Raw genomic sequence first — 5,506 nt, forward strand, 5'->3', positions numbered from 1 at the left:
CAAGGTCTAAAGCTGCAGGCGCTGGGAGAGGCCAACTAATTTAGGGACCGACGCCCTGCTGCTGACTACACGTTCTCAGTTCCACTCTGGAGGCTCAGTAAACCTCATCCTCTCTTTGGGGTGAAGAGGCCATCCAGGGTAAAGGATTTATTCAGGGTCCTGGAGTCAAAGGAAACAGGCAACAGCCAGACCTTTTCTTTCCGTTTCTCTGCTTCCCAAATACCAACCCAGTGTTTTGGATATTTAAAAGAACACATAAAATGCCCTTGTTCGCCGCTGCCTTTATACAACCAGTGCCGCTCAAGGACAGGGCTGTGGTAACCATGGCAGTGAGCAGAGGGTGGTGAAGAGGTGGTTTTTAAAATGGGGTGAACCTCAGGCAGGCAGCACACAGAGCTGGAACCTCTTGTCCTCTTTGGGGCCCTTTGTTCATTCAGCTTAACTGTAAGGAAAAGCTGAATTCCTCCCTGCAGGGAAGCAAGCCCGAAAGGGAAGGGTTTGCCTCTTTAGAGGTGTGACCCTGGGAATAGATTTTGGGGGGCCAATAGGGAAAGTAGGGGCAGCTGGCATAAACAGGACAGTCTGTGGTGGCAAAGAAGCCAGCTCTCTTGCCTCCTGGGTGTAGAGTTCTTAGGATCTGTCAGCTGTCACACCACCTCTTCCCAGACAGGTGGCCGCTCATGGGGGTGGCCCAGAAGCCCGGCCAAAAAGGCTGCCAGGCCCTGCCTTCGCAGGGAGGTATTGGGGGGGCGGGCAGAGCAGAGGAGGGTAGAGGAGACAGGAGCCAAGGAGAGCTGCTGGTTTAGGAGCCTCAAGTGCCGTCCTTTCGAAGACGCGCCCCAAGCGGTCGCAGGGCAGGACAGGGCAAACTAGGGCCACATGGGCACAGGGAAGTCCCATGACTGCAGTGTTTTGCGGCAGGTTTCCCAGCTGCTCCAGGCAGGAGGGAGGCAGGCCCGGTGATAGGCGAGGGGTGGAACAGAGAGAGGAGGAGGGAAGTAAACAGGAGACCACGGAGAAAGCCAGTTCCCGGTGTTCAGAGAACACCAGCCGCCTCCGGTCCCGGTGGGTGGCTGCATGTGTGGAAATGAAACAGGGTGTGGGAGGGAGAGTGAAGAACAAGCACACACTTTTTTGCCTGTCATCCACTCACCTCGCTTTCCCGACCCTGCAGCCCACGTCCCTACTGGGGTAGGGGCGGTAGAAGGCGGGAGGAAGACAGTTCGCCAAGCACCCACCCCCCCCTAAGTACGAGCAACTGTTGGTGAATCAGAACTGTTTCAGCCGCCTGTCACCTACGCTCACTCGGGAGGGGAACATGGCATCATCCTTGGGACGCGGGACTTGCGACGGGAGGGGGCAGAGGACCCAGCGGTCAGGACGTGGGTGTGTCTACCTCCCAACGTCTAGAGGGGACTTCGGAGAGAATGGGTGGCACCAGCGGGGGGGGGGGGACGACGGGACGCTTGGAAGCAGGGGAGGCAATGAGAGAGGGCGGGAATGTCCTGTGGTGGGAAGCGCCGGGGAGCGGCGCCGGTACTGAGGGGCGGCTGCTGCTGCCGCCAGTGCGCGGGGTTATGCGAGGTAACCGAGCCTGGAGGAGGAGGGAGGCGGCGTGGGCCGCGGGCCGGGGTGTCTGGCGCTCGTTGGACAAAGAGATGATGAAACGTGAGCGCTATATTTACCAAGGGGGTGGAGACGGGTGGGAGGGGGGGTAAAAAGGACAAACTGTTCCACAACAACCACAGGAAACACAGCCCTTCTGACTCACCCAGAGGGCCGCGCCGACCCCTGTGCAAGCTTAGCCCGAGGCAGTACCGGAGCCGTGGCGGGGGGGGGGGGGAGGGAGAGGAAAGGGAGGGGAGACGGGCACCGGTACCGAACCGACCCCGGGTACCCGGGCTGGGGATGGGTTGACTTATAAATAAAAGGCACACTGGGTCGAAAGGCTGCAGGCGTGTGCGCGTAGCTTTTATGGGGCAGGGGAGGGCGCGGAAAGATATTACTGGTTTTTTAGCCGCGTGGCCGGGTCATCGGAGGAGAGATTGTGCCTGCAGTCGCCGAGAGCACGATTCCTGCAAAGTCATCTTCACCCGCACAGCCTGGCCGGCCGGTCAGCCCGCCCCGCCCCGCCCGGAGACAGCAGCACCAGCCACCCCCACCCCGCGCTTTGCTCACAGCGCCCAGAGTTGGGGTGCGGTGCGGACTATGTTTAGAGGCTGATGTCATCGTGACACCCTACTCTGCAGTGTTCCCAGGGGTACCGCAGGGCAGGTTTTCCTGATCTTCGAGGATGTGGGGGTGGAAGGTGGCCTGTCTTCTCAGCACACCTCACACCCATGGTACCCCAGAGATTGAAAAAAAAAATCTCTCTGGAGTTATGAAACAGGGCGGTGCGCGCACGTGGAGGGTGCAAACCTAATGGCTAGCGCCCCAAGGGGCCAGCAGTCCTCCCCAGTCGCTCCACCCCCAGCTCAGGTGTGGGGGCTAATTTCAAGGTTAGCTCACGTGGGCGCGGGCGCCCGGAGCTCCTAGCACGAGTTTGGGGCGGGTTCCTCGTCCCCCAATCTAGGGCAGTTTGTTCAACTGCAGCAAAGGGAGCTTGATGTTCCAGCAGGGAAGGGATTTCTGAGAACTGGGACTGTCCTCAGATGAACCTGCCTCCTCCGGCTGCTGCTGCGGCGGCGGCCGCCTGCGGAAGACTTTTTAAAAGGGCGATGCCAGGCCCAGACGCTCGGCGCACAAGTGGCTGAACCGCCCGCCACTCTGCGGCCGGAGCAGAGCACCCGCCTCCGAGCGGCGAGCAGGGCCGCTCTGAGCACAGGGGGCTGTGGGCTAAACTTATCCTCCTGCATATGCATGAACGGATGGCCTTTCCGCTCTGCAATGGAGAGGCCTGGAGTTTTGCGGTAGGCTGCTGAGTGGAGAGAGAGTAAAGTAGGGCGTCGTGTAAGTTTTCGCGCTTGCCGGAGCTCCCCGCCCCCTCCAGACACTGGGTGTTAACTCAACCTGGCCACAAGCAGTTCGCCAGATCCGGCTTTATCGGATTGTGCTTCAGTTCCAGGGACATCACTGTAGTGGAGAGTCCACCCCTTCACTCCTGTCTACGTCCTCGCTAAGCCCACCACCTTCCCTAATTCTGCTTTCAGGAAAACGAACATAGCTTTCCCCAGTAGGCCCTTTAAGTGTACTGGGTGGGATCGCTAAAGCTGCCGAGCCCAGGCCTGGAAAGAGAGAGGTGTGGATCCCGCCCAATGTGAGGTCTGACACGTGATCCCCTACCCCCAGCGGGCCATCTGTTCTTCTTCCTTCCCGCCGGGAGGCTGGCAACTCTGTCCAGGCACAGTCCACGCCTCTCAGCAGGAAAAGACAGCGAAAAGCCAGAATCTGCAGAACCCTGAATCTACAGCATGTATGTGACTTTAGGCTGAACTTCGGGCCTAGGGCAGGGGCCATACCTGGCCATCTGTGTTTTAAACGAAGTGCCAGGTGATTAGCCCCACCCACCAAGATGGGGAAGCCCCGCTTCGGGTCTAAATAAATCTCCAGGGAGGAATCAGCAGCATTAGCCTGGAAATACCTTATTGGGGCTTACCTAGGAAAACGAACAGATTCTAAGCTTCCAGGCCCTACCTACAGACCAGTGAAAGAAATGGGTGGTGGTGAGATTATGAAATTAGGAAATAAGGTATGTTAACTTTAGCTTTTGGGAGGTGCTAGAGTTAGAGACTACCTTAGATCCTGTTTTTAAAAAGAATAATTTTGGGGGAAAATGCGTTCTTATTAAATGCCGGATTAAGGTTCTCCAACCTTCACTGCGGTAACACGTGGTGTAAGCAGACAAGGTAAACCCCGAGAGAGCAAATCTTACACTAGGGGCCCCTGCCCCAGGATTTTTGAGACAGTCTCCAGCAACCCAGTCAGGAGTCCACAATCTCCCTTCCTAAATACCGGGATTACAGGTCTGCCCTTCCACACCCCAACCTGCCCTCTAGGGACTTTTAAAGACCCCTGCACAGCAGGAGTGGAGTCTCTGCAACTGTATTAATCTAATCCTATCAGTCTGCAGATAAGGTGGTGGCTCAGAGGGTTAGGTGAGGTCACAGGTCTCATTTTAGGCCCCAGAGGCCTATAGCCTTCAGGCACTACCTTTTACTACATCATTAATGATAATTATTTTAGGAAGCCTTGTAAATATGGCTCATTGTTCTGACTATAGGCTCTTAGCCAGAGCCTTGAGAACTTGGATAATGAAGCCTTAAACTTAGGGAGCGTGTGGAGAGGCGAACAATATAAACTAGAAGCAGTTACAATCTTTGAATTCCAGTGTGATTCTGGGTGGGGACATTTGGAGTAGAGATGTATAAAGACTAACTTGGGAAAGCAGACCTCTTATCTTTATGTGGCATAATACTAATGGGGTAAATTGCCAAAATTTAATTGAGACAACCAGCATAAGCTGGTTTTAATCATAAAACTATTATAGTACATTCCAACACAGCAAGGAAAATATTGTTGAAAAATACAAGGAAAAAATCATGATGTAAGATTTATTACTTGTGCTGTCAAACACATTTTTTTTTTTTTTTTAGCATGTAGCTCTCCTTTAGGACAGACTCCTTTGGAGTTCTGTCCTTATGCCTATCTCGCAGTCAAGAACATAAAGTTCTGAGAAGGAGTGGTCAGGAAAGGGGATTAAAGTGCACAATGCTAGAATTGCTGGATTTGAAAACATTCTCTAAATCAAGTAGCAGTTTGTTTGCAAATCTGTAAGAGAAATTCACACGGATGAAATCTGCTGTCTCCATCTTTATTTTTTTATTTTCATTTTATTTATTTATTTTTGAGGCAAGGTTTCTCTGTGTAACAGCCGTAGCTGACCTGGAGCTAGCTCTTGTAGACCAGGCTGGCCTCGAATTCACAGAGATCCTCCTGCCTCTGCCTCCCGAGTTCTGGGATTAAAGGCGTGCACCACCACCGCCTGGTTTGATCTTTATAACTGATTTGAGAGTATCAGAGAACTCAGTCCAAACCACATGAAATTAAAGGGCACTGAAGAGAAGGCAGAAAGAAGTAAGGAAATTTAGAGCTTAGATATAAAAAAAAAAAAAAAAACCCTGAGGTTACTGTATTCAAATTCAGGATCATAATCTTTAAGGAAAGATGCAAGCTTTTCTCTTTTTTTTTCTTCTGAGAATAATACTTATCTTAATCTTAAAGTTTTTGTTAGCCACTCAGACCTAGACCAGAAGAGACTTGGATGAGTGTAACTCATGCCAGTGGAAACACAGGTTTGGAAGGCTGTGTAGGCCTTGATCGTGAGGCTCCTGGAGAGGGCCACTGGCTATCTGTGCTGTGTCCTAGGAGGCAGATAGAGGTACAAATCCAAAAATCATGTACCTTAGGGACAGAATTTATTCTACAAAAAACAAATCACAAATTAGGTAAAATCAATCCCTCCTCCCTCTCTCCTCCCTCCCTTTCCTTTTTGAGAAAGGCTCTCACT

The sequence above is a fragment of the Arvicola amphibius genome, chromosome 1 (assembly GCF_903992535.2).
Source record: "Arvicola amphibius chromosome 1, mArvAmp1.2, whole genome shotgun sequence".
Classification (NCBI taxonomy): domain Eukaryota; kingdom Metazoa; phylum Chordata; class Mammalia; order Rodentia; family Cricetidae; genus Arvicola; species Arvicola amphibius.